We start from the raw sequence: 6,000 nt of genomic DNA, 5'->3' as shown, positions 1-6,000 counted from the left end.
TTTGAGAATTTTTGAACAAGCCTTTGATTTCTCTCCCGAGTTTTATGAACTGCTTTTGGTTAAGTTGTGCATCTAATTATCTTTCTAAAATATTTGAAGAAATATTTTAGCTTTTAACCAAACCCGTGTGCACCTTGTTTTTAGAACTCGACAAAATCTATTTCAACATGAACTTGCATTAAAGCAAAGCCACGATTATGCTTTTGTTACTCTCTTGAAGAATGTTGTTAATTAACCTTTCTTTTAGATTGCGAAATGGTTTTTCCGCAAGTTTCGGTTCCTTTATGAACAATGTATTTGGAAGTACTTTTAATCTTGCTCTTGAGTTTTGTGAGCTTTGTCTTGGGTTTGATATTCCTTTTTGTAAACCTCCTACTTCTTCGACTCAACTTGAATTTGTTTTGAACTAAGGCGCTGGTTCTCTTCTAATTGGTTCTATTGGATTTCTTGGATCCAAGTGTTTTCTTTGGAGTTGTCAATCGATTTATTTCTAGCAAACTCCTTTGCTTGGACATCTTTGTCTATCCGGAGATTGGATACATTCTCTCGAATCTATGAGTATTACCCTTGACAATAGTCTCTCCGTTCTAAATCTGGTATCCTTCTGAGTAGACTCGAGACTTGTTTTGATATCACGTGCAACTTGTAGACGTAGTAACGCGATGCGTTAGTTCTTTAAGACGTGATACGTGTATATGGAAGGTGAAACGGTAGGTGTACCATGTTATGAGTTGTGGATGTTTTGTTCCATGCTAACGGGTTTGCGGTTGTTAGGCTTATGATTGGCCATGAGGTTGTAAAATGATTGGTGGAGTTGGGAGGTTGAGGTTCTGAAGTAAGAACGAGATTTGTCGGCGAACGTTGTGGCCGTTGTTTTATTACCAACCTGCTTTGGTAGCCTTTATGTCACATTGATACCGCCTTGTTTTGTGAACGCCTATCTTGGTTTGCACCCTATTTTGTTACCTCAAGTTTTTGTAAAAGTCTTGAGATTATGTGACCTTGTGCATTGAGCCTACCTTGTAACGTTTGCTTTGCAATCACACTCCTACCTTTGCACCCTTATGCATATGACAATCAAAGTATTTGAAAATCGTATATATGATTATATTTTGAGATACTTTTACTTCTTCCTTAAATGTGTTCAAAGGTGAACTGTTATGGAATTTCTTTCATTTTGTATCAATTTTCGAGGGCGAAAATTTTTATAAGGTGGGTAGAATGTAAGACCCAGGACTTTGAAAAGTCTTTTTATGATCAAGTCTCAAATCATATAGTTATTTACAGCCTCAATTTCAGAAATTATTTTATTAAAGATAATTAAGGCAAGTTTTGATTTATTGGATTTGAGATAAGTTATGATTATTATCCAATTTTATAATTATTGGATTATTTTCTATATTTAAAGTATAAGGTTGATAGTTATGAAATAATAAGGATTTTTATATGATTTGGATTAGATAAGTAATATTTTAAATATTATTACTGCTATTTTGGAAAATGAAGAAATTAAGTATATTACTTCTAATTATTTGATTTGGACATTTTATTTGAAAATAATTTGCGAAAGCGATGAACAAATAGTATTTTCTATATATAATTAGGGTTGGATTTAATTGAGTTTCAATTACTATATTATTCCCAATTTTATGTGAAATTACTATAATGCCCCTAACCCTAATTTTTCTAAACCCATTCCCTTCCATCCTTCCTCCACGCTGCGCAGCCCAACCCCTTTCCTCACTTTCTTTGCTGCGCAGCAACAACAACAATGACACACACAGTTTCCTTTGTTCTCCAAGAAAGAAAGAAACAAAGAGAAAGAGAGATCTGAGGGGGAAGGAGGCCACGTTGCTGCCGCTGCTACCAATCCGCGCCGTCAGGGTCGTCCCATCCACGGAGCCTGAGTCGCGCCGTGTCACTGAGAGAAGAAGGAGATCCGGAAGGGAGGAAGAGCACCGGGGAAGCAGCAGCTCACAGGCCAGCCGCATTCTACCACCACGTTCGGCTCCTCGCCGTCGCGCTACCGATTTGCCGCCGATCCAGTCATCCACGCTGTCGTCCTTGCCGCGAGTCCAGCGCCGTCGTTGCTATCTTTGCACGAGGAGAGGTAGAGGCTAGCAGTGGAGGGCGGCACATGAGAGGGAGTTCGTGCCTCACCACCGTCACCCAATGGGGCCACGGACTGCGCCGGTCGCCGCCGCGTCGCGTCGAGGAGGAAGACTGAGACTGAGCGCCGCTGGGAGGGAGGACGACGCGAGCTGGAGGTCCGGTCGCCGTGGTGCTATGGAGCAGACAGAACCGCGCCACGCTGTTGGGGTTCTCACTGTCGCCGGAAAGGAATTCAGATCCGCCGCTGCCGGAGCTTCTAGCCGAGCCTCAACCGCCGGGAACGCCGCTGCCGCCACCGAGCTCCACTGCCGATAAGGCTTTTAAGTTGAGTTTCCCTTCTGTTGAGTTTCCCGGAACTTCATTGTCGCTGCGTGTGGTTCAGATCGCCGCTGCTGCTTGGGGCTGACTGCCGGGTTGCCGCCGAACCGGTTCAGAGACCGCCGCTGTTTTGGTTCAACCGTTCCTTCTTCGGTTCGGTAAGCGTTTCAATTTGAAAGCCCTTTCGTTATTGTTCTGTTATCTCACGCTGAGGTTTGTGGCGTTAATTGCTATAAGATTGAGTTTCGGTTGTTGTATGTTGCGATTAGAGTTGTTGAGACTGTTACAAAAGCGGCTTGGAGCCGAGGTTTTGGTTGCCGGTGATTTCGAGTTGAGGCGGAAAGGACTCTGTGAGACGTTTGGGTTATGGATTTGCATTTTGAGGTAGGGGCGCTTTCCAAAAACTATGTTTTATGTATTGGAATTATTACATATGGATACTGATGTGAGATATTGTGTATTTGGTGATTGTATCTGTCTTATGTATTATTTGACTGACTCGAATGATTATGGATGTTGGTTTGGCTGAATTGTTGTGCGGCTTTGTGAAATGTAATGTTTTAAAGTTGATTCTTTAAAGATTTGAAATCTGAGTTTAATCCGCTGAGGATTGATTTGATTTGAGTTAATTGTTTTGATGATTTACAAAGTCGAATGCACTTTTGAATTCAGCCTGGTTTACTTTAATTGATTTGGTTTTGGACAAATGATTTGTTATTGAGACGTTTCTTTAAAGCTTTAGAAATGAGTTAAATCGGTTGATATTGAGTTGATTTTTGAAATGGTTTCCTTGAGATATGCCACTGAGGCGACTGTTGAATTTAGCTTGCTTTTGAATTGATTTCTGGTTTTGAGCTGTTGAAAAGGAATGAGAAACGGTTTAGTTGGGACCCGAACCGGGTGGCAAAAGTCCAAGTTTTAGGGGAGGTGCTGCCGAAATTTCTACAAAATCCTACACTTGTTTGTAAGTTGTTTAAAAAGGGTTGGATTTGAGAAATTATATTATTTGATTTATTAAGAGAATATTTATGTTTTCAAGCTTAATTTATTTAATGAACTTTATGCGTTGAGTTTGGCTTATTTAGAAATGAACTATTTGTACAGTTTGAATCACTGAAGGAAAGAATGACGCTCTAATATTGATTTCAATATAAAAAGGAGCTTTTAGTGATTTTAAAAGAATCTATACTTTTGATTGAGTAATCAAGTTTGATGCATTTTGGAAGAGTTAGAAAAATGGGTTCCAAAAAGAAACCTGAAAGTGGTTTGATTCCAATGAACCGGTTCCGTTTCAAATGAGTTGATTTTTGGACCGGGTTGGAACTTGTGATTTTGTATGATCGGTTTCATAATAAAGCCAGTTTTATTTACTTGAACCGAGAATCTATGATTTTAAGAGTTTCAATGAATGTTAAGGAATTTATATAAGTTGACCTTCCCTAAAGACTTGGGACTCTGGCGAGGAACTTTTGTTATAAAATTCTATTGTTGGATGGGTGATTTTGAATGTTCCCAAAATGAATCTTTAACTTTCCATGGTTTTGGAAGTTTTGAAAAGAGAATGCCGAGAGTGGCTTTGTTTTAAAAAGGGAACTCACTTTTAGAAAATTTGGCTTATGAGCCTGAGATGATTTGAGAAATGAGATCTTTAAAGCCAAGGCTAAAAAGAGTTAAAATTTGATTTCAAAGTGAAATGGCTTGAGAAAAGTGATTTATGGCTTAAATGCCAGTTTTATGAAATTGATGATGTTGGATGGTGGAAGTGCTGTTTTATTATGGGCCGGAGTGGCTATGTATGATTATGAACATTGATTGGTTTTGGATTGAACCGTGAGCCGGAATGGCTGTGTATGATATTGATTTATGGCTGATTGTCGAATGAATTATGGGCCGTAAGGCTGACTATGAATTATGAATTTAAGCCGGATTGCTGAGATGGATGTTGATCCATGGCTGGGACTGAATGAATATATGTTTGAGATACCTGGGCAGTAGCAAGGGTTGTGGTTCGTCCCACTTGCTCCAGGTCAGAGAATGTGACGCCTGGGTAGTAGCGGTAGTAGTGGTGAATCCACTCGCTCCAGGTTGAGCTTTTAAACACCCGCCTGGGTAGTAGCCGCAGTAGTGGTTATTCCACTGGCTCTGGGTTGAGCGGGTAGTAGCAAGGGGGTTGTAGCTCAAACTTACTTGCTCCGCGATGGGTGTTTCTGTCCATGGTTAGCTACCAGGACGTGTCGGGTTGGCTATATAACCGACAGATGATATCATCAGCCACTAGGGACAGGCATGCATCATATGCATTTGTGTGACTTTGGTTGGGTGTGCATATTATACTTGGTTTGCCTATGTGATTAACTGCTAATTGTTCTACTTGCTGTAACTGTTGTTTGTGCTTGAACTTCCTATCTGTGTTTGCAACTGGGACTCTGTTGGATTGTGGTGATTTGGTTGATGGTTGGATTGTTTGGGCCTAGGGCCGTGGTTGGATTGTTTGGGCCTAGGGCCGTGGTTGGAATGAGATGAACCGATGGTTGGTTTCAGTTTTATGTTTCTGATTTGGAATAAAATATGAAATGCTATTTTGTTTCAGCATAGATAAACCGTTTTGAAAGACTTTTGAGTTTTTGAGAATTGAATGGTTCCTCTTTCAGAAAAGATTTCCGACTTTACTTTTATTGTAAACCGATGTTTTTGAAAAGAGGTATGAGACGGTTATTAATCACTGGTACGGTTTATCTTCAAGTATCCTATTACAGTAATTCCCAAAAACCCTCTACTGAGAACCCTTTCGAGGATGATGTTCTCACCCCCCTACATTTTTCCCCTTTCAGGATGTGGACGCAGAAGTTACGAAGAGCTTATTTAATTGTTGTTGTGATGCTCTGTATTGTTTTAGTTATGATTTACTGCACCCTTGCCTTTATCTTGATATAATCTGTAAGAGGGATAGGAATTGTATTGGATTATGTTTGTAATATTATTTATATATATTTATGTATATATATGGATGTACTCTTTATGTGTTTTTGTAAGTTGTATGGTATGTATGGGTGTACGTTGTATTGCAAAAGTATTTTTGGGAGCGGTTTTGCGGTTTAAAGTTTTAAACAGGCTCATATTTTAATATTAAGTAGTATAAGTGTCGTCGTAATGTCCGAGCTATCAGAGTCCCGCAGCCGGAAGTGTGAACTTTGGTAGTTAGGGTGTTACACAATGCATGATAAATCTTATACATCAGTACTAGGGAGCTTAATGTATGCTCAAGTCTACACACCTCATTAGGTACTTTGATTCTGATTTCATGGTATATGGTTGTGAAACTTTGTCACTGAGCTTTGTATAGTAGATGACATTGAAATGTCATTAAAGATATTTTGTGACAATAAATTAGCATTACTATTCTCCAACAACAATAAGAGCTTGACAAAATCGAAGCATATAGACATCAAGTTCTTAGTTGTCAAGGAGAAAGTTTAAGAAAAAAAAAACAGATTTCCATAGGACATATAGGAACAGAGTATATGCTAACAGATCCACTACCAAAGGATTGATCCCTAAAGTCTTTCATGA

This window comes from Arachis ipaensis, chromosome B3, assembly GCF_059453495.1.
Source record: "Arachis ipaensis isolate K30076 ecotype BB chromosome B3, ASM5945349v1, whole genome shotgun sequence".
NCBI classification, from domain to species: domain Eukaryota; kingdom Viridiplantae; phylum Streptophyta; class Magnoliopsida; order Fabales; family Fabaceae; genus Arachis; species Arachis ipaensis.
This window is presented reverse-complemented; position numbering follows the sequence as displayed.